The sequence below is a fragment of the Ammospiza caudacuta genome, chromosome 5 (assembly GCF_027887145.1).
Source record: "Ammospiza caudacuta isolate bAmmCau1 chromosome 5, bAmmCau1.pri, whole genome shotgun sequence".
NCBI lineage: Eukaryota > Metazoa > Chordata > Aves > Passeriformes > Passerellidae > Ammospiza > Ammospiza caudacuta.
Window position 1 is genome coordinate 55139561 of NC_080597.1, and position 24221 is coordinate 55163781.

Sequence of the window (24221 nt, forward strand, 5' to 3'; positions counted from 1 at the left end):
CCAGTTTACTGGTGCAAATTTCTACTGCCTTTCCCCTGAGTGAAACCTTGTAAAAATGTCTGACCCTGTCTGAGCTGCATATAGGCATTCCACACTTTCTCCTTCTGTGTGATTGAGAAATAACACTGGTAGTATTTTAATATGAAGAAAGAAACATATTCTGTTTATGGTACACAGTCTTCCTTTGCCTCAGATACCTCAAAGACTGGCCAGGGTCCATCCATTTGAAAAAAGCACAAGGAACTATCCAGCTTCCTTACTGATATGTCCCTGGAGATCTCCATTGCTACAGGATGATTGGCATGCATGCAGGTGTATTGCTGAGAACTGTATAGTGAAAAGCTTCAAGTACCTACAGATTTATTTTAAAATTCCTTTAAGAAAACCTATTGGCTCCATAATAATTCATCTACCTGTCATTAGGTTTACTCCACCATTTTAATGTATAGGTGGAAGCTATACAATTCACTCTGCAGGAATTTACAAGTGATCCCTCGTGCATATGAGGGGGTTTTTACCATACCATTTTACATGCTAATCTTTAGTATACTGGATGAACATGGATTGAACTGCAAGATAAGATTCTAGTACAACAAATCACTTTAAGAAAACAGCAAAACAGACAAATGAGTAGACATGAAAATATAGGAATCTTGGTGATTTATTCCACCTTTCTGAAGAGTGCAGTGTGACTAAAACCTGAATGACTTTCTATCTCCTCTCAGAAGCATTTGTTTGTATTTTTAGACTGTACAGACCCATACCTAGCATCCTGCTGGCTGCTGTTTGAGGCTGGTGTGGCTGTCCCAGAGAGCTGTGGATGGACATGGGAGCACAGACTGCCTAGGGAATCTAGACCATTTCAGAGTGGACTGCAGACCATATTAGCTTTTAATTTCGCACAGTCTCTTAAATATCCTTTCAAAAGGAAACTCTCATTTATGGTGGTAAATTGTGTTTTAAAAATACATAGAGTTGCAATTATGTAGAAAAATTGATTAGATGGTCACAAATACCAAATAATAAAACATTGCTGTGAACTTATCACCTTTTATTCCATTTTTTGTGCTGTGATGTGAAATCATGTTTTGTTTTTTCATTTCTGCAGGATCTTACAAAAGTACTTTTAAGTATCTAGTACACAGTATCTTGATTTAGTAACGAGACAAACGTGTTGCTGTTCCAGGAATTGTTTTCTTGTTTTCTAATGCCATAACTTTATAGCTTTTGTGTATGACAAAAATATCATAATGAGCTTTTTTTTTTTTATATGTCTAGTTAATAACTGCATTAGCCTTCATTTTTCACCTGTAGAAATGAGCAGAGAGTTGCAGCAGTCTTTCAGAGAAATACTGGAATCCCATTATGAATCAATCTCTGTATTACAGAATGAGGCTCATGTGTATACTTTAGTGAAGAATTCGTGGAAGCAGAAAACTACCTGTTCTCCCCCAGGGTAATGAGGCTCTGGTGCCTCATTTGCTATTGCTTATCACTCAAAGAATAGAATGAGGAAAGAATAAAAAATATTGTATAGGCTGCAGAAGAAATAAGCACATCAGAAACTATTTCATCAGCCCTATATTGAGATGTTTAGCAGAGCTCTTACTTGGTCTTTCTACTCAGAAAAAAGGCCACTGCAAAAAAGTAATGCCAGAGACACAAACTACTGTTAGTTTTCTGTTAGCAAGGAAAAACAAACCTAACAAGCTGAAACAAGTATTTTTACAACAGAAAAGGAAAGAACTAATGAATCTCAAAGTTGCATTGATATATGTATATTTATGCATGTTTATTTATTTATTCCAAATTTATTCCATATATGTGTATACATATGCATATGTAAATGTTCTTGTAATTAGGAGGGTACAGCTCCACCTCTGGTAAATCTTCTGTTCCTGGGGGAACATGCATTTTTTAACTGTGTTCCAGCAGACCCAGGAGAATGGGCTGACTTCTACTGAGATGGATATGTGAATTCTCAGAAGGCACACATGGAAATATGCAGAATACTTCCTAAAGACTGGCAGGTCTATGCAAGTGCTGCTTTTGACTCAACTGGTGTCATTATAACTGCCTGTGATAATCAGGGCTAAAACAGGGAGCTGTGAACCACAGACAGTCCATGTCCTTTAATGTGACACTGGAGTGTTCATATCCAGCATGGGACAATAATTAACAGTGCAGGTGAGGATTTTACAATGCTAGCTATGCATGGATCACTACCTTGATGAGATGGAACATCTGAGAATTGCTAAACATTTTCCCTAATTGAAGCTTCAGAGAGAAAGTAGGGAGCAAGTGGGTATATTAATTGTACCAGACTAAGGTTATGTAAGGGGGAAGAGACATATTTTATCCATGCATTTTCAGGATACCTTCTTCTGTGTAGATAGGAATAAGCAAGTTTTATGTGGCAGTTTGCAGAGACATGTTGACACAGATTAAGATGCAGAGAGGGAATTTGCACAGCCATCAGAGAATTCCACAAATACTAATAGAGAACTCAAGGCAGTAACAAGCAGGCATGGATATCTTAGAGTATTGGTTCTTTTATATTGGTTATTTTCCTACTTCTGATGTGATTTTATCGACTTGTTTATGCCTGTGCCTCAAGTGTGTCAATGGCTCATTCTCATTAGTGTTTCTCATGTCAGCCCACTGTAATGTCATGCATGATGGCATTGTTGTTTAATAAGCCCCACAGTGAGAATACCTTGCCTGCTGTGGAAGGATAGTAAACAATCTTGCATCAAATTTATCTTGCTCTGCAAAGCTCAGGCAGTAACCTATATGGTGTCCTTTTATAGGGCACTACCATTTTCTTTCTTGTAGTTTTGGAAAAGCCAGCAGGACAGATGAACTAATGGATTGAACAGAGTATCAGAAATAGATATGCAAAATTAGAACCCAGTCAGAAAACTTAAAAATTAGTAAACTAATTTATCCAACAGCAGAACTCCCACAATATTTCCAGACTTTGTATAGATTCTTTATTTTTAACCTATGAAGAGTAGATGGAACAACAAAAATAGGTTATCTGGGACTAATCAAGCATATGAAAATGACCAAGGCAACTAGTAATGGGAAAAAATGTGATGTTTTCTAGTGTATAGCTCTGCTATTTATGACTGTTTCTCTGCAGTACATTTTCTTATCACTTTAAAAAAAAATTCTATTTGTATGTAAATAGATTTAAAATTCCACCTTGAGAACCAGTGCAGCATCCAGTTAGAAAAAAAGAGACAAATATTTTCTATCTGATATCCTGTAAACTTGCAATACATAAATATATCAAAACATCAGATAAAATACATGCAATGCATTTACACACAATTTAAATCTCCTATCAGAAGAATATGAAACCACAGGTAAAAGTGTTGTGTAAATGTTTGATTTACATTTGTGGGAATGCAATAATTTTATATTTGAATTATCATAAAAAAGAGAAATTCTACAAACAGTGTAGAAATGGTGAAATATGGCCTTTAAAGTAACCATTAATGTTTAATCCTTAATAGTTAAGTCACTTATAATTATAGTAGATGGCCATATAAAGAACAAAGTATGCAGCAGCTGTATCTAATTATACAATGATGCTATTTAAGTATCAAAGATGTGTACATTACTAAGAACTTAATTTTATGCTAGCAGTGTTACAGAAAAAGAAAGCCAGACTGAATATTTAATAAACATTTGGTTTGGCCCTATGTATTAGAACATAAATGCACTTTATTTTATGTATGTTTTCAGTTATTTTTGCAATGATGTGTGTGTCATTTTAACCAGCAGTGCTGTAGCACCAGTAAACTTGACTGGTTTTCTTCAAAATGTTTAACTGAAAGGAATAAATTTATTTTCTCTTCTCTTGCAGCAGGGAATCCAGGTGTCTTATTTAGTTCTTTAGATGACTCTGCCCTATTACAGCCCACCTAAGGATGCTCTGGTTAAAGTTTAATCCAAGGGCTGATGAAGCTCAGTTTCACTCAGGTGTGATGTTGACTGTGGTTATTTCCCAGAAGAGCCCAGAGTGCCAGTGCTAAGAAACACTGGGTGAACTGATTACAGGACTTTACTGTCAGATCCAACTGTTATCTTAACAAATTTGCCTACATTTTACAGTGGGGGGCTTGGGCTTTGGCTTTGGTTCATATTTTTCTGATTAATCATTCTGATTATTCAGATAAAAACATAGCTTTAGGACTAGATTGACTCATAGTTTATATCCATTTGTTGTTTTTCTTATATGATCCTTTCATTTGAATAATTATTTACCCCTTCCAGTGTTTATGCTGTTATGTTTTAGTGGCATTGTGTTTCCCCTCAGCTGCTTTTCCCTGCTAGAAAAAAAGGCACAGACTCCTGATGTGTAGGAGGCTCTGGACTCCATGGACCAGCCCAATAACATGGCTCTAGTTTTGTCTCTGAATTTGTCTTTTTTGACGTGACCATAACTGTGCACATGACCATGCCCAAATCACCTATGACAGTGGCCCATCCCATGTTCTACTTCTAGTATTTAAACCAGCTATAGACTATATTTCAGCACATGTGACAGCATTACCCAAATGCCCATTACCCAAATCTATCTATTAGATCTTTTCTTCCCTTTAGTCACCCCTAGCTGGTAAGGTGCCTGATCTTGGCAGAGTTTTCTGCCTCTTTTCTGTAAGTGTGTTTCCTGGCAAGTAGTGTTACTGATTTTGATCTCTCCCAATGTAGGTTTGGGCATAGTGTCCCTATGTTATCCTAGTTCCTTCCTTGACAGTACTTCTCAACTTTCTCTGCTTCTCAACTTTCTATCACAATCAGCTACAGTGCAGCAGTGTAGCATGTTCAAAAAAAACCCCAGATTTAAAACCAACAAAACCCAGAAATAGGGAATTTGGCATATAAGTCTTTTTTTTTGAAAATTACTTAGTTCATTTCTGTACAGGTACCAAAGGTACCCAAAGATAAGTAGTGGCATTTTCAAAAATTCTCTGACAGTCACTGCCCATCATTTGAGGACATATTAGGACTTGGTTTGCAAACAGTACCAATATCTTGTAGCGCATTGGATATGGCTTTCCAAATGGTAGAAGTCATCAGTAGGAACATTTTTTCAACTCTGCTTACAGTTCTGACAGGGAAGAAGCACAAATTGCCAGCCAATTTTGTGTCACACCAGGATGTTTCAGCTCATGTTGCTGTCTCCTGTGCATCGTATTCTGAGAATTCCTGGAGAAAGCTTGTCTGGGATAGGGTTCCACTAGATGTAAAACATAGCAGTCATTCTCTTCATTTAGCCCCTGATTTAGTGCCGTCAAGATTTTTCTTTCACCTTTGTAGTCCTTAAAAACATTCAAACTGAGTATATTAATTTTTTGCAATGTGAAGATGTCAGTGTACAAGTCACAGCATTTCAATTTCTCACGCTTTGTCTGGGTTTGGTTCTGACCTGGGAAGTGTCCTGAACCAGCATTGCTGTTTCCTGGCTAAGACATTTGTAGTACCTAACAAATGCCCATTAAATAAAGCTATTAGAAATATCTTGAATGGTGATTGAAATTAACAGACTTGAGTCTGTTCTTTCCAAGATGTGTGACAGCCTGTTCCTTTTCTGTCTACCAGTTGTCAAATACCAGCTTTTTTCCATGCAGGCCATTATTAGACTGCTAACAAGGCTTAGAAAAGCTGATCCCTTTCCAGCATTTTGCTTCAGGGTGTCAAACTGTAGATAACAGTAGTTCAAGATTCAGGTTTTAAATCAGACTCAAACTTGGGAACAAGTGTAGGCCTAACCAACAAGGTCAACATACCTGCACCATGCAGGAGACTGTGATGGCAGCCAGAAAGTAAATTGAAGCTAACAGGAAGTGGAGGGATGTCACTCCATCTTGTCTACATTTTACAGCTAGGTGTGATTAAACTATTACACTTATCTTACTAAGCAGGTATGTGATTCAGAAGTGTTGGGAGAATTGGACAGCACAGCATCTGTAAGAAGAAAAAGCAATTTAAAGATGAAATATTAAACCTTAAAATACACATTGAGGGTGTCAGTAAAAAATATCTGACAGAATGGGATTACTTAATCTTTCATCATAAAACATCATAGTACCAAATCAAAAGTGATGAGGGGCAGATAAGCAAGAAGAAAGCATTTAAATTTAGACAAAGGAAAAGTGCTATAGTAAAAATGCATCCTGGCTATTCTGCTCATACCTTTAACTGAGAAGGGAGAAAGCTCCTTATTGTAGGCATCATCTTAAGAAGACATTTTATCTCTTGGATTTTTGAATTATTTTTTTAAATCTTTTTACAAGTCTGTTTGCAAAGGGTACATATTATTTTGTGCTTTTGTAGCCATACAGTTTAGTTTCTCATTTCCTGCTATGCAGCAATCATTAAAACAGCATTAGTGGGGCACTGTCAGAGAGCCCTTTAGATGAATGGATTTCTCTAGTAAATCCCTATGTAGCAGGGTATGACTCCATTGAGTTGCTTTTAGGTATACAGGAATTTAAAACCAGAGCAGCTGCATCCAGGAAATGTCATTGATATGTAGAAAGAAACAGTTGATAAAAATGCCATCACTTCAGGAATCCCATTGGAAGTTCTAAGCCACTTACACTTCAAACAAGAAATGTGACCCTAAGACTTACTAACACTGGTACCTACACACATAGGTCATGTAGGCTCATCTTGAAATGTCTATTCTTTAAGAACCTTGTAAGGAATTCTTCTATGACATTTGACAATCTAAATTTTCTGCTCCTTTCCATAAATTTTTCATTCAGCAGGAGGACTCTAATTGAGTCATAACTGTAGCATGAAGTAATTAACATTTCTTCAGTCATATCTTCAAGGTGGTTATTATGATTAGGAACTTGCTTGTGCAAAATCTTATTCATCAGGTGGGCTGTTTCTAAGCATTCAGTCATATGAGCTTATTCACATTTGCTTCTTCAAGTGGCAACAATCACTGTCAGTGTAAACTCAATGCAACTATGAGACAGTGATCTAATTCTATTTTGGCTTGCAAATCATTTGCAAATTCTTAACTAATTAGGAAATTCTCTATTAAAGTTTATTTTTAGCCAATAATAAAAGAACTCTGTATTCATTTTCTGATCAAGTGAAAAATTTTTCCTTCTCTTTGTTTACAGAGCAAAATCTGGTTTCGGTTACACCTCAGGGAAACACAATATTGTACATGCAAAGTAGGAAGGGTTGTTTTCAAGAATGGGAATGTGTAACTCACTACATTTGCATATCAGCAAAAGGAATCTGTAGAATTAAGCATTAAACAGTACTGCTAATTTTTTTTAATAAAATGCTGATGCTGATGATGCTAGAGTGTAAAATTCTTATTTAAAAAGCTTTACAGTCATAATAACCATCTTTCTAAGCTGTATTGCAGAACTTGTATGTTTCATTACATTACATTAAGTCCTCCCATCCTGCAAATGCAGAGAAAATCCATCTCTATGTATGGAACTACATCATAGAAACTAATTTGCCTTACAATTTTCTTATTTTTAAAAAATACTTTTGAATCTATTTTATCTAACCTGTGTGGTGATATTAAGATACTTTAAGTGCTATTAATTAGTTAATAAACTCAGGAAACATACTAGAGTCTAATTTATTTGTAAAACCAGTTCAGATCATTCTGATTTACCAGGTGTCTCAACACTTGTGGCACTGAGAAGAGTGAATTCTTCATGCCAGTGTAACCCTTATGAGATGGTTATACATGACTCTTACACTACAGAAGTAACTGCACCTTTCCTCACCTTTTGTCTGCCTGCAATATGTCAGGAGAAAATGTTATTCTGTTCATAGGTTTGGAGGGGAGATTTGGGAAATGGAGATACCCTGCACTCAAGGGCATTTGTGCATAAACACACTGATCCTTTCTCTCTCCCTTGTGTCAGAATTGCTGTGAGTTAATATATTTGACCAAGGCAAGGAGCAGAAAGCCCTTTACTGTGTTACCAGTGTCCTCAATTCTTCACCCCAAAATTCTGCCTTTTGTGCAGGATGCAGGTCTGTTCTCCATGAGGTTAGCATGCCCTCCATACATGTTCATTAAGTTATTCAAAAAGGATTCTGCATTTTGTAAAGTTTTTACATGGCAAAGTCCCTCAGCAGCTGGGGTTTGCACAGCACACAAAGAAGGTGGTAAGCCAGCTCTGAGATGAGTGATATTTCCTGACAGGGAAATAATACATTCATAACAGGGTTGTGTTTTAAGTGTTCACTTGGCTCAGGACCACAAGTCATTGAATACCATTGTGGTGTATTTCTTAAAACAATCACGTGCATCCACCTTGCTTACAGATGCATACGCTTTAATTTAAATGAAACATGCAGTCCTGAGTAAACAGTATTATGTATAGGGAGGCTGATTTCTTAAAGAGCCAAAAGACTTTTGTTTTAACCACTAATTGATGTTTTCCTCACTTGATAGATTTTAGTGTCGTTAGAAGACTCCTTTCCTGCCAATCTGATGTCAGCTGAATCCATCAAGTACTGTATTCTGTTTATATCAGGCTTCCACATGGTTCAAATGAACCATATTTTTTAAATATTATATTGCTAATATGTGATAACTTGAAAATGTGTCTCCCCTTAAAAAAATTAATTCCCAAAATTAAATTTGTCCAGTTTCATACATCTTATATTAAATCAAAAAACAATGAAAGTTACATTTTCCAATTTATAAATTATTATTGCATTTGCATGAATTGTACAAATAAACATTTTCAAAGTATGAAGAATGTTAGGGACAATAAGGATATTTCCAAATACAGGGAACTGTTTGGTCACTATTAAATTCTGGAAGAGAGATTGGTTTCCCTTGCAAGGAAAATGAAGTCTAGTTTTTAAAGACTCACAGTCTATCCAGAGATAAAGTCCTTAAGAGTAAGGGCTACTCTGTGTTTCATTTCTGCACAAGATAATTAGAAGGACAGGAGTGTGATAACTTCATCTTTTCACTTTGTAGTTTGTATTAACTGCCATGTATTTACAAAGAAATGAAGAACAAGGAGATGGGGCAAAAAGAATTAATAAAGGGTCTGGTGGAAGTGTAGGTTTGGAGTCATTGTGTTTGACTTCACTGAACCTCCTAAATCAGGAGACAGGTAGCACTAGGTTGCTTTGCAATCAGTGAATGGAGGCAGACACTTCTAGAAGGCAATTCAAGCCACTTCAGAAAGTGATCTGGGGCTTGCTCTCTTCACTCCATGTTAATACTGAGCTTCCCTGATCATGCCAAGACTGCAGAATAGAACTCAAACTTCACCCAATGCCTTTGTGTGGTCATGGTCTTGAAAGTATATTGTGTACTTGCTCAGAAATGAGTTACAGCCTGGCTTGCAGAAGTGATCCAGTAAATACTGACAGGAAATAGATTCTGTGTGGTTTGGTGCCAATGATACTAATTATGCAGCAGCCTGTAACACAGAAGCAGTAGCTCATGAAGAAGCTAATTTTACTAAAAATTGAAGGGAAAAAGGATAAGGGAAAATCTAGGTTTTCTTTTGATTTGCAGATTTCTTAGCATGGTACTCATATGCATGGTCTGCTTAAAGAAATGCTTTCATTAACACCAATCATGATGTTGACAGAAATAATCTTTTTTATTCTTTTGCCAATAATTGATGCATTAAGTTTATCATCTATGTCCTCAGTCCAGAAATGAGATGAAAAAGCCTTACTTTTTTTTTTGTAATATTAAATATATATGTACACCACAGATCAGCTGTGCACGATGAGGCAAATTCTGCACTTTGTGCACGCACATAAATAGATGCAGCTATTACAGAGTTTCTTCTTTTTATCAGTGCATCATTAGATAAATTTACTTTTAATGTTTCTCAGGTAACTTTCTGAAATATGAAACTTTCCTAATTTCTGTGCACTAGAAGCTAATGTGCAGTACAGCCATTAATCAAATTACCATCATGGTAATTAGTTCACAGACTTGTTTAGCTGAAAGTAGGGAAAAAGATGGTATTAACTGCGAACAGCCCACAAAAAAGGACATGCAAAAATAAATAGAATGTGTTTTATGAAGCAGAGTCTAAAAGCATGCTTCTTTTCTCTTCTCTGATGACCCTGTCAAAGGTCTCAGTTTGAGTCATCCCACATGCTTGTTGAAAACATTGAACCCAGCTGCCTCTGAGGCACACTTCATTTACCTGTTATTAGTGTATTTTTACAGTGGGAACTCCAAAGGCCAGTGCTCCCACTGCAGGGAATTGTGTGGCTGGTTCAAACTTGATTGGATTGCTGGGTCACAGAAAATGGATTACTCTTAAAAAGAGAGACCAGACCCATGTCAAATATATTCAAATGTAAAGAGCATTTATTTTTTAATGTTATTGTTACTTTAGGTCCCATTTGAGAAAATAAATCTCTAAGAGTACTGTAAGGCCTTGGAGGGACTGGAAAATCACTTTTCTGTGAGCTTCAAAAGAATCCTCAAAAGAATTTAAGAAATTAGTTCCAACTACTCTGACATGATTTACAGAAAGTTGTCATTAGGATGACTTATGTTTTGTTGAAAGCCACCAATATCTGCCAAGGCAATATGAAAGTCTTTGAGAAAACATTAATGCATCCTGCAAAATGTAAAAGTCTTGGCACAAAGGAAAGCAGAGCACACTCATTTGTCAAGCTTCAGCTTTGCTCTGTATTGGGCATAATGAAGCATGCAACCTGCAGGAGCAAGCCTAGAGACTGTGCTACAGGACTTTGAGGCTGTACTCTATTTCTCAAGCTGGTCTTCCACACACAGGCTTCCCATTACTGCCCAGCTGATGGTCCTCGTGATTTCTGTGGACCATTACCCTACATTTTTAATGTCTTACAAAATTTAAGAGCAGGAGTGATCTTGGTCCCCAGTCTATCTGCCTATATTATAAAAGCAACATGAAGATTACCTACATTCGGATTTTTTCTTGAAGGTTTTGCCTAGCTTATTCTTTGATTCTCCACATATTCCTCTTCTGTAGTATCTTGCCCAAAGCAAGATTAATTTTTTAATTCAAATTTCTTTTAATGTTCGACCTTGTCCACAAAATAGCCTGATATTAAAGTACCAAATTAGCAGTGAGACAGACTTGGAAATGCTATATATATTTAAGAATTCCAATTATATATCCTAAAGTGAAAAGTTCTGAAAGATAAAAGTAAAGTTGCTCTGTAGTCATACTTCTTTGCAGATTGACAGTTGGAAACTTTCTCACAAGTGAATTAGGTTCAAATGTCCTGATCTGATTTACTATCCAGACTGAAATAAGAAAGAGAGAAAATAGAAAGTGGCTTTACGTTGTGCTCATACTGCATAAATCTTGAAGCCAGATGAAGACTGGGCAGAATCTAATGTACAACCATAAGAATAGTTATTATTTCTGTCATCTTTCAATGCCAATTCCTCTAATTCTTTGAGACACCAAACAATAAATTCCTATTCATTAGATGCTGTCTGTTGTGCTAGGAGTGGAATCATATACAGGCAAAATAGAGCAAATCTGTGCCCTGAGATTATACCTCTTAGCAAGGTAAAATTCTCAAAAGACAAAGTCACTGTTTTTAATGAATCACCAGAGCAAAAAAATTGGAAAACAGCTTCACCAACTCTGCAGAATCCACCACTTTTCATCCTACTCAGCTAAAAACACTGTGTGCAAGAGAAGAAGAAGCGTGATTGCTGAGTATTGCCTGTGGAATGATTGATATGTGCTACTGTCCTTAACTGAATAACACATTCCTCACTTAAAATTTGTCCAAAAACTTATAGCCTGCAAGGGAATACTGTGTCTTGCCCAGCTCCCATAGAGGAGAGCTGCCAACCTGTAAGACTGGCCACTAGAGAGGAGTTTTCCTCCTTTTCCGTGGATGGGAACCCTGTTTCCTCTCTTTTATTTTTTTCCCTTGTTCTACATGTTTTATCCCATTTTCTTCATTTCTCATCTACAGAATTCTTGTTCCCATTATATAAAAACAATGTGGACCTGCCCTGAGGAATTCCATTTTTTCTGGCCTCATATTTTTGTCGATAAGCACCATGACAATGTGTCCTGATCTGCCTGGTCAATAAATCAGTGGTGAGTGGTAAGGAGTGTCAGAATCCATTGGGCCTGAGGCGTCTCTCACAGGGCTTCCCCTTCCCTTTGACCAGGGCAGCTCTGAGTCCATAACATTGCCGTGGCACCGCGAAGCAGGCACATAAACAAACACAAACATGTACAGGATGCTTTTCCCTGATCCTGCCTCACCCTCATTCCTACCTACATTTGCACTATGCATCTTCAATTTTGCATCTTTCAGATTTTACTGATCCAAGAATCAGTAAGTTTTCTTATTGCAAAAGCCAGTTTGGGGGGACTACAGGAAGAGGAAGTTGACAGAAGCAGACAGAAAAATGAATTACAAATGTTTGTGCATATCCCAGAAGAAAAAAAGTAAAATCTATTTATGAATGTTTAATTTAGACAAACACTCTCCAGCAATATGCAACCAACTTTGCAGATCTGATGATAGCAGCCCTTTAGCAAAATGATCTGAGCGAGATGATTTGAGGTAAGGAATGTGAAACAAAGTATTTGATGTCCCTAGCTGGAGGGGCCTGCACATTAAAAGGCAGGTAATATTGTCATTTCATACTTTGGATCCCTAAAACCTTTCACATAACTAGCACTGAAATGAACCTGTTCGTTCATGACAAATTGAAAGTATTTAATTATGAATTCTTAAAACTTACCTTGGTGAGTCATATGTTTTAAAATTATTAATTGTACTCTCCTTTAAGTGGAAATGTACTTATGAAAAGTACTCTGAATACTAGTTAAGAAATAGTTTGTACTTTTTCACAATATACTCAAGACAAATAATATGTAGAACAGCTGGTGATGATTAATTTTTTTATAGAGGCAAGTGGTACTGTGAATATATTGAGCAAAGTAATAGAAATATTTGGCAAGGAGGCACATACTTAGGTTATTTTAAATGGAAACAAAGGAGAAAAAAAGATTAATGTTTTGGGGTTGGTCATGTTATATTCCTTCCTTCAGTTATTAATTATAGAAAGAGAACAGATGGAAGCTTTTTGTCTTTCTTTTATATCTTCCTTATCTGTAGCTAAAACAATGATCTTGTTAGCTATTATGGCATGTTCCTTGACTCTGCATTGCCTAGTTTTGAGTTCATCTGGCCCACCAACAGGATACCTCACAAGATTCAGGCACTCCTGCCTGGAGACTACAACATGAGCAATACAAAAATCTTAAGCATCTGTCTCATTATATTTAATAAGACTTCTTAAAATACTTGTGTTAAACCGACTTCCATTTTAAGACAGTTGTAGAAAAGAATCTTGTTGGGGTTGTTTGTTGGGGTTGTTTGTTTTACTAGCTAGCAGAATTCCTCAGTTATCAGTCCAGCAGCTAGGAAAGAAGTACCCCTGTCTGAGCTTGGTCTGGGCACTGCCTGGCTGGAGAGCAGCTCTGCAGACAGGGATGTTGGGGTGTCAGCAGAGGACAAGCCAAACTGGAGGCAGCAGGGTGCCATGGCAGCCAGGAAAGCTGGTATTAACCTAGATTGTGCTATGAGCAGCAAAACCAGGAGACTGAGGGAGGTGACCTCCCCTCTGCACTCAGCAACTACAGCACTGTGGCAGTTTTGGACATTGCCTCCAGTTTGGGGAAGGACACTGATAAGCTTGTACAAATTCAGCAGACCAGTGATCCTTTAAGTTTTAGTTTTGGTATTTTCCAGATTCTGTACTGCATTAGTGTATAACTCTGAATGTCACATAAAGGGTCAGCAACTTCTTTTCACAGTTTAGTTAGACAAAACAAAGTTCAGTCTTTTCCAGCCCAAGAACCAAGGACACCATTGCAGCTTCAGGCTCAAAAAGTATAAACAACAGGGAATTGAGGAGAGCGATCTGGGAGGATGGGAAGTTGTGACCCAGGGTCCATCTTGGGTGTAGCCTTGGCCAGACTCTTGTACTGCCCAAGGTGTGTCCTTTGAAGGCCTTTTAATAAACACCTACTTTATACCTTTAACACTGCCCAGCCTCTGTTCCAGGCAGCCTCTCAAGGCATCACCAGCCAAGAAGATGATCAAAGGACAGGAGCGTTTGCCTTAAAGAGAAACTTCTGAGTGGAAAGTTTCTTCAGCCTCATGGATAAAATACTGAATAGCAGTTGTATGATATAACCTCCCTGAGATGTGAAGTTACCAAAATAGGCAGAACCAAAAGATTCCTAGTGATGTATGGTGGGAGAATGAGCAGACAAGTGGAGTCAAGAGAGGCTCAGGCTGGATGTTAATAACAATCAAGTCTCATGGGAGCAGTCCAGCAGTAGAACAGCATCCTGCCCTTAGCTCACAGTGCAGTCTGCTTTCAGCAACCAGAAGGCCCAGAGTACTGCTGGGGTCTCTTCCAAGTGAATGGCCGGGAATGGGCTGCACCTGCAGTGGTGGCAGTGCTGTGGTGTTCATTTTATTACCTGATGTTCTCAACTTGGATTTTTGACACTAGACAAAAGACTTACCAAGCATGCATTTATGATATTTCATAGCAACACAATTATAAGATCCTAAATGGAGCAAAATTTCTAATTATGCTATGCAAAGTGTTTAACTCTGCTGAGAAATGAAGCTGCTCTTGGAAACATGGCAACAACACTGTAACAGCACAAACAAATTAATTCAGCAATAGGGACTCTTCATGTTCCATTTCAGCAAAGAGCAATGCTCAGCACTGTTCACCTCTGAATTCCTGCCCATTGAGCCAAAGAACCTAGAAATGAAACAGAACTTATCAGACCAATTTTTAACTGAGTTGGGTGAGCCATTTCCTATTTACATTTTCAGACACCAAAAAAGAGACATTTGATAAGTGCATCTAAGAACTCAGTGCAGCCTCATGTCTTTTAAACCAAACATAATGACTTTGAACTAACAAAACTTATGCTGACTTTTCTGAAAAGATTGATTTTTCTTTCTGAATAGGTAATCCTCCGACTTCATATAAAAAGATGTCATTTACATCTTTTGAAATATTTATTTGGCAGCCATTCCTGAAACTCCTGAATGTTAATTAAGATGCTGTTTAAGTGCTGAAAACGTTTTCATTGTGTCACCTTTGTTTTCTATTGATTCCAAAAGAAAAAAGAATGGGAACTAGGCAAATGTTGCAAAGTAAAATAGTGGGCACTCATCTAAAAGCTTTGTAAAGCACAGGTAATAACTCAGCCATTTTCAGCCTTTGCTACCCTCATGCAAGAGACAGGAAAAGAAAAATCCAGTACTGATGGAATATGATGAAGACATGCATCTGGAGATGTGAGCAATACAAAGACAGAATTAGCAGTACCCTAAGTTCTCAGAATGAAAATATGAATTTCCTACTGATGTAACAGTTTTGTAAGAGTCACAGAAAGAATTCTTAAGTGTTTTCTTATGTTACTCATATTACTTTTTAAGTAATAGTTGATTAATTTTTATCACAAATGGTGTTATTCACACATTTACGTTCTTCTGCTGTAAAGGTCATGGGTATTTTTTAAATTAATTGAAGATTTAAATACAAATAATATTAACATTTTCTACTTTTGACTGTCTGTCTATCTGAAGAAGCTGTTTATGTGAATTTCTCTTGCTCTGTGGCAAGACTTGTAACCTGTGAAAAAGAAACTATTCATGTTATGTTTCTTTTTCATCCAGTTATAGCAGTAAAATAAATAACTTCAATTTCTAACTGTTCTTCAAGCAAAAAAAAATGTTATCAGTACTGTTAATCAGAACTTTTTTAGTACTAATTATTGTAGACCAATAGGTTAATTTGTTGTTTATCTCTTACACAGTTGAACAGAATTGACCTCTAATTATTCTATCTATAAGTGAAGAAACATGAAGAACATACAATAAAATTAATTTAATTATTCAGAAAAATAATTAGTCATGATGTGTGAAACTCCCATTATGAGCTTTGTAAATTGACCCTCTAAAATTGGCCCACTGACCAGGTCTTGGGCCTGTTTTGATGTAAAATATTAATGCTTTATTTTAAACAAAGCCAAGTAGCATCATCACTTAAGAATATAATTCTTAGAGGCATAGTTGTCTGGTTTTTTCTGTTTTTTCAAATCTTCATGAAAGCAGCACTGAGTCATCATTTGCCAACCTTAGGGAGGGGCAGGAAGTGTCAGGCAGAGATTCACATTTAAGTTCCACTTCTTTATTTTTGATATAAGTTCAGTCAGTAGTGACTGCAGAGGAAAGGCACAAGATGTTTTAAATAAACTTCAGCAATCAATTACAAGTAGGGCATTTAAATATCTCATTCAAAAGGGGGAGTAATTTCTCAGAATGCCTAAGAGTCCTCTCATTAGGTCTTAATAGTTGAAAAAAGTAAAATATTTATACTGTGATCTTATAGCTGTAGGTAATAAATACCTTATTATAGTACACAGCATCAAATGATTTAACACATGATTTGTATCTGATGAAGCAAATTAAGCTACTAAAGAAATACAAGAAAAACAGCAAGGCAAAGCAGTAGGTATTGACAGCAGAATATAATGACCTTTTTAAATATTCCCAGAAAAAATGCTTAATCTGACACTCAGTTCCTATGCAGCCCATCTGACTTTATCCATATTCTTTCTTCGTTTTAGTACAATATACTCACGTATCTCAAAAGAAAAATGGAGTAATAGGAATCACAATTATAAAACTGAGCTGGCCATCTCTCCTTGGTAGAGGCTAAAGTGGTTGGATGTAGGCAGCCTGAAAAACCCAGAATTATAATTCTTGCTGTTCTATCTTAGCCTTCTTTCCTTCTGTTTCTCTAAATTATCAGGTTCCCACAGACAAGTGTCATCCTTGAGTGCCTTACAATCTAGCTTTCATCTACCTAAACTAGTAGAAGCATGATGAAGGCTGTAGTCTTTTATCTACCTACTCATTGGCGTATTTAGGTTAAAGTATCCAAATAAAACTCATTAATTTTACATGCATGTACTCTTTCTTTTAGGTAATGGGTGTTACATTTTGATAATCTCCACCATATCTATAATCAAAGCTATAAAGTGTTGAGGACCAATAATATTAAGCTTCTTATGATTCAGATTGTCTCAGGAAATGACCTCCATGCTGAAAGAAAACTGTCACATGATTCAATCAAACTCTAAGGTTCACCTATAAAATGTTTTTCACTGCCCTAGCATTCTCCTTTGGAAGAACAGGGAATGTCCTTGAAACTCTAGTTGCTGTACTACTCTATCTAGAATTTAAACTTTTATGTGTAAACTTAGACAAATTATTGTAAGGAGTACTGTGCTGTTAAGAATACAGAGGAGAGTGCTTAATTAATCTACAGTGGTTACCTACCTACTTACATGCTCATACTGACATTAATTTCATCAGTTCTGAGGCTATCCATCATCCTTTCAGTGGGCTTCCAAGCACCTTCTAATTTAGCAAAACTACAAAACACAGCAACAATGTTAAATTAATTTGAAGACTCTACAGTGACAAAAAACCTCTGGCAGGCTCTCTGACTGGAAGCTGAATAAATCTGCTGAAGTTTTAAAGACAAAAAACACTACTGTAACATTCTGTTCCACACAACACTCCCACTCCCTCACATGTGCCTGTCAGTAATATCATTTTTATAGTGATATTTTCTCTGGAGACAGCTAGAAAATACCAGCTGTTTCCTCCCTTCTAACGATGTAAGAGTAACTTCATAACAATAAGTCCATCACTGACTGGCAGAAAGCAAATAAACTTGGCAGATCTGGACCTAATATCTGGACTGACAGAGCAAGAAGTTTCTATATATTTCAAGAAATTGCTAAAATTTTCTTTGAAAATAATTCCCTCTGTCAAAATTGTTCTTTGTTCCTTTACATTTTGTGGAAAGGCGGAGGGGGATGGGTGGGTGGTGTTTGGTTGGCTGGGATTTTTGTTGTTTTATATCTGATTCCATAGCTTTTTTTTGCGGGATGACTTTTTCACTTAGACAGCATCTGAATGTCATTACTGGAACTCACTCTAGTATATGTGTACCTACATGTTGTGTCTTCCACAGAAAATGTTCTGATAGGACAATGCCTCTGTTCTCTTCTGTGTTATTTTTGTAATAAGGAAATTTGATATTTCAACAACAGGATTTCCAGAAGTGTTAGTTAGAATGCAGGAACTGGATTGCTTATGCCATCAAACCAATCCTCTAAGTCTATACAGTCTCCACTTTATTGCAAGTTGTTACAATAGTTCCTTTGTTTTGTTCTTCACTTCTCTGAAAATAGGTTATGACTACTCTGCATCAAATTTCCAGTTGACTATCTCCTTTCTTGCGTAATCAAAAATAGCTCATGCAGTATAGTAGCTATATTAGAAACAAGAACCTGAAAACTTCACAGACTCACAGAATACTTGAATTTGGAAAGGACTTCTTGACATCACCTAGTTTAGCTTTCCCTGTTTAAAGCAGGGTCAAACAGCAAGAGCAAGTTTTCAATATTCACAATGATAGAAACACCACAACCATTTTGAATATGAAAAGGCTGAATTCTGTTCACTTTAAGCAAAAAATGAACAAAACATTAATTCATTAAGCTGATAAAAAACCTAGAGAACAAAGACAAATAGTAACGGAAAAAAAAAATCTCATGTTCTATATCTTCATGGAAAATAACATTTTATTCAGCTGCAAAACACCTAAAAGGCAGTACCACTTCTGCCTCATGCCCCTGTGTTGTGTGCATGCACAAATGTGCATATACATATACATGAATGTTAACTTACCTTTCTATATTAATGCATTTAGATACATATAGTTCATTTATAAGAGTTTTCTAAGAGCAAACACACTGGAATTGTATGAAAAATTTAAGTTTTAGACCTGAAAAAGATTGTGAGTGAGAGAATTCATGGTCATAGAAAACCTCATTGATTAAGCTGCAGTTCAAATGCTGCACATTATGTGACTGGACACTAACCATTAATAGTGTTGTTAATCCACTTGCCAATGAAAATTACACAATAATAAACCCAGTCAACTATATATGCTCTATTATTTCCTTCTCAAATGTTCAGGTAAATTATTTTTATCCATTGTATCAACAGGGAATACCTAGATGTGCTGTCCAGCTGGGCCACACTGATCCTATCTGTTGTCCCATAAGATTTTCAAGAGGGATTCATCTTGATAGTTACATGTGGACTGTAAATACTTTCCATTACAAACTGGGCAGTAAAGACATAGACAGTAGGCAAATTAGGAGATATCTGAAGTGTAGATGGACACTGCAAGTAAACCTGAGCCATCTGAATTGTGCTAATAGTATAGGTTATCTCTCCTACATAAATCCAGTAGCTCTTGAAAATGTAAAAAAAACTTAATATGCTAATTTTACAGGCTTTTAATATAATATCGTGGCAGAATTTGAAATTAGGTGTGTATGAATGGTAATGATATAACAGTGCTGCTAATTTCATCCGACAACTAAATCTGTAAATTGTAAAATCTTTTGGCTTGGTGATCGCATCAGCCCTAAGGAGTTACCATTTAAAAGAAATTAAACATATAGCCTACAACTGTTTCTAAAGCTGCTGACAGAAAGATAATGCATGATCTAATATCCAAAGGTTTATCTCAAAATGTGATCAAGGTTTTCTATCCCTTTTCACCTGGGTAGTGTTACAACAAATGTGTCGATCAGAAAATTTAAGCTTGCTAATGCAAGCTTAAATAATGATTTCACAAACTTTGTCTATTGAGCAATTCCATATTCAAGGCTACTTAGTGTGCTTTCTCATCATAGTTAGGAATATTACCTTTGTTTCTAAACAGCAGGGTTCATTCAATTTTTAAATAGATAGCAAGGAAAAATTGAGTAGGGAGCTCAGTCTGAAGCAAAATAAACTGGATTCCATTTGATAAAATTATTACCTGGAAGGTAGGATATAAAATCTAATGTAATGGAGGCATAAACAAGGAAGATTTTAATATCTGCTTGTAACCTTTAGGAATATTTATTCAGAATATTAGTGAAACACCTTAAAGTATGTTTTTCTTTCTAGAGCCTAACCAGATAAACGGATGCCAGGCGCAGTTTTCCAGTAACTTGTGTTTTATAACTAGTTCTCCTCTCATAGTGATAACTTGAGAAATTCTTATTGACTTTATCTGCTAGTGAAGGGCTCCTCATCTCCACAAAGCCCTAATTCTTCAGATATAAATGCATCCAGGGTATTGGATCAGACTAAAGGTGCCTGGCACTAAGGGATCTCCATAGCCAGTCCTACACAGCATTTGAGGATTCTCCTTGTCAGAAGTGCCCAAGGACTGCACACCAAAGGCAGAAATGGTGAGAAGGAACAATAGCTAATCTAATGGTCCTGCATGCTGGCATTTCTCAGCTCAGGCTTTGCACTCCAGGACTCTTACAGTAAAGGCACTTTGGAGACCCTCCAGTGTGGCTTTTTTGGAGCAGTCTTAAGCCCAAGACCTTTAATCCAAAGTAGGTCTGCATATTTGTTTAGTATTTGGAAAGTGCTGGCTGAATTTCCCATCTCTGCTTTTCTCTGAATTGAATACCATCAAAAACAAATGAAACCTGACCTCACGGTAAAGTATATGTATATAGTCTGGCAATGGAATTTTTTGCTCCAGTGTTAGCCTCCAATTCACATACTTGGTTATTTTTAACACTAAATGGTAACTACCTAATGCTAAAAGTGAACAAAGCAACTTCATTCTTAAAAAAAAAATAATCTTCTGTTGCATCTTTCTTTGAGACAGGCAGACCTAATATCATTCGGCCTTGCACAACTGTGAATAGAGAAATAAAGAGAAATTTAATCTGCACAAGTACCTGTTCCCTCTATCTCAGTTACTCATATTCTAGCTACAAATCTACAGATGACTTTCTTTTCAACTAGGTAGACATAGGCAAAACCAGCAAATGCTTCATCCAAGGGAATTAGGTTTGGTTTGGAAACCTTTCACCATATTTCATATTACTAAATCATACTGTACTTCATGTAAGTACTGTGTGTACAGTAGGTTTTTTTTCCTCATGCCTTTGAAGCAAGTGATCCCTGTGTAAGGAAACCAGAGAATGAAACCCTTTCTGATGTCTCATCTGAAACTGTTGTGCATATCATTCCACATTTCAGAAATCAAATTTAAATTATAGACACCTTAAATGTGTTTTCCTAATAAAATTCTTTGCTGTTGAAGATTGATTGTTCAGCAGTGTTTCAAATTTTCCCTTTTGGTACTTTCAGTCTACCCTGTGGACTTGAAAAATTCTAGTAGTACAGTGAGCTTTCAATAAAATTTATTATCCTTTTTTAGGCTATGTATAAATATCTTAAAACTTTGGCATCAGCATCAAAGCACTAAAATATGTCTTCTGTTCTCTCCAGCTTTTTCAATATTTTATGTGTTTGATGTTAATGTGAATGTAATATTCAAACTTAAAAAATGTATGGCAAAGGGAAAAGTAAATGTCAATAAGCTTCATTGAACACTTTTATTAAATGCTTGTTATGTAAAAAGATCTCTTAAAGGTAAGAGGTGCTGTAAATCCTCTGTGTCACCATTATGTAGTTCTGCAAGTTACAAATATATTTATAACCATCCACAGAATACGTTAAAGAAGGACATTATTCCTACATATTACAAAAAAACATTAATGTATTAATACTGCCTTTATTACTGAAAGTTCTTTCAATTATCTGCTTCTGACAGCCTTAAATTGCACATGCAGTGTGTGCACAATTAATAAACCTATCCTAAAAGACAGGATGTTTTACTTTTTCTATTTTTTTTAAATCAAAACATGCAATAATTGAAATATTTCCAATTAAATTCTAAGAGCTCTCTTAATGAAAGGACATGGTTTCTCTATAATAAAGTTCTGCACAATACACATAAGCTGCATATTAAGAATTTTTTCTCTACATCATCTGTATGAAAGAAACAACCTAACCCTCAGGCAATAACCCTTCCTAGGACTAGGATCCAGTTTTCTCTTCTAGGAGAGACTGCTGCAGCAGATATGGGTTATGCCATCAGCCTCTGGAAGTGAGATTTAAATCACTGGGAAAATTATTCCTGGGGCTGTAAACTCCATCCTTATGGTTCTTTCCCTTCATGGTTTGAATTCAATTCATTTAGCAGGGTAGCATCTGCAGGGAATTGGTTACCCTGTTCACAGGATCCAACTCCTCCAAATGTCAGGTGGCTCTGGCTTAAAGGGTACTGGCTTCACAGCAGCAGCAGAAATGCTTAATTTCACACTTTGGAAAGCGCTATAAATAGTAACAGCTGCGTAATTCACAGCCTGCTCTGAAGCCCTGCGTGACCCTAAGTGTCCTCAGCAATAAGGGGGGGGCACACTGAGAACCAGCACCCGCACACCCACCTGCTCCCACTCGGTGCTGCAGTGCCCCATCAGCTTCAGAGAGCCCAGCCCAGGCTTTGGAGCCGCAGGCAGTCAGAGGGGGCTGCCTTGGCCAGCACGAGGGTGACACACACCGCATGTACAGACGCTGCAACTTTGGAACAGAGCGTGTGCAGTTTGCCCTTCCACACTGCCACTTAGCTGGCACTGGGCTCTGTTTCTCTGTTTCATGACTTGGTCAGTAAATTCTGGAAGCACTAGATTGCCCTCTTCCCCATTGCCCTCTTCCCCATTTCCCTCATCCCACTTTGCATTACTCATTTATTTCCAGTGCCTGAAAAATCAGCACACCTAAGGCCCCACCTTCTACAAAGTGTCTTACTTCTGTCATACAGCCTTATTTCTGTCTATTGTATGACCATGTTCTCCTTACAGCTGGAGCATAAATCTTGGCTGGAATTATCTGAGGTCCAAATTAGGGGAAAGTATAATTTAAAAAAATTGGTTCTTTCTGGGTTCTGTCCTTCTATAGAAAATGCTGTCTGTGCATAGTCATTACCTGTAGCAAAGCCAAAACCACAAAACAGTCAAATATGGTTCCCTATCTCATGAACAGCTAAATTGCTTCAGCTTTACCAGAGGGCACCTCTGAAAACAGCAGTTACTGTGGCCAGCTAGCACTCAGCCAATTCACACCTTCTTAGGTTTCCCTCTCAGTCCTTTTTTTGAAAGTCAGTATTCATTGTGTTTTCCCTGGTCTGCTAAAAATCTTACCCTTCAAATCAAAATGGAGTATTAGGAGATGCCTCTTAAGCTTCCTAATGTACCTGACTAGTCCTCCAAACAGTCCTGCTATCCTCCATGTGTTTATGCAGGAGGGGATTGGCAGGATTTGGTGTTCTTAACTGCCACAGAAATCCTTTTAAATTCAGAATTAGCAACAATACAATAATTAGACTTTGATCCCTATGAATTTTAGTGGATATAAAATTTCATTTAAAGAAATAATTAAATAATAAACATATAAAGAAATAATTAAACACTTAAAGGAGAATTCATGTGAGCACCCAAAGAGCACACAATGGTGGTTCTGAAAGCCACTGCTGCCTGAGCTCTGGAAGCCATCCACACTTTGAACCTGCTTTGTGACTCAAGTCCTGCAGAGCTCAGAGCAGGGCTACAGAGCTGCCTCTGCCAGTCCCCACCTCACCTTCATCCTGAGCAGCTTGGTGTCCTCTCAGCTCTGCTGGCTGAGGTGTCCTGCTGCCTTCCTCCAGGAGGGCTTTCCAGGGATAGGCAAGTCACATCTCATAGAATCATAAAATTGTTAAGGTTGGAAAAGTCCTCTGAGATCTGCAAGTCCAACCATTAAAACTGCCAAGTCCACCACTAGACCACGTCCCTATGCCCTATGTCCACATTTCCACACTCAGTGATTCCACCACTTCCCTGAGCAGCCTGTTCCTATGGCTGACCACTCTTAGTGACAAAATTTTTCCAATATGCAACCTAAACCTTCCCTGGCAGAAATTGAGGCCATTTCCACTTGTATCACTTGTTATCTGGAAGAAGAGAAGAGCAAGCCTTTTTATCGTAATCACTTTCTTTTAAAACATGACCAAGTTGTGCTTTTTCATTCCTTAATTCCCATCACAAATGGTTAACACACTCACAGATTTTTAAGACCTGAAGCATTTATTGGTTCTCCTCTTTTGGCTGCATCAATTCTCTCCCATCTGCTGAGAGAGGATGTGAAAGCAATGGTGCTACACAACACTGTTAGGCCTTTCT

The 24221-nt window shown here is 37.1% G+C and overlaps 1 protein-coding gene across 1 annotated transcript in view; it reads left to right on the forward strand.

The window, feature by feature from the left end:
• The window catches only part of KCND2 (potassium voltage-gated channel subfamily D member 2), a 263747-nt gene that overhangs the window by 172389 nt on the left and 67137 nt on the right, over positions 1–24221 (forward strand). The window lies entirely within an intron of this gene.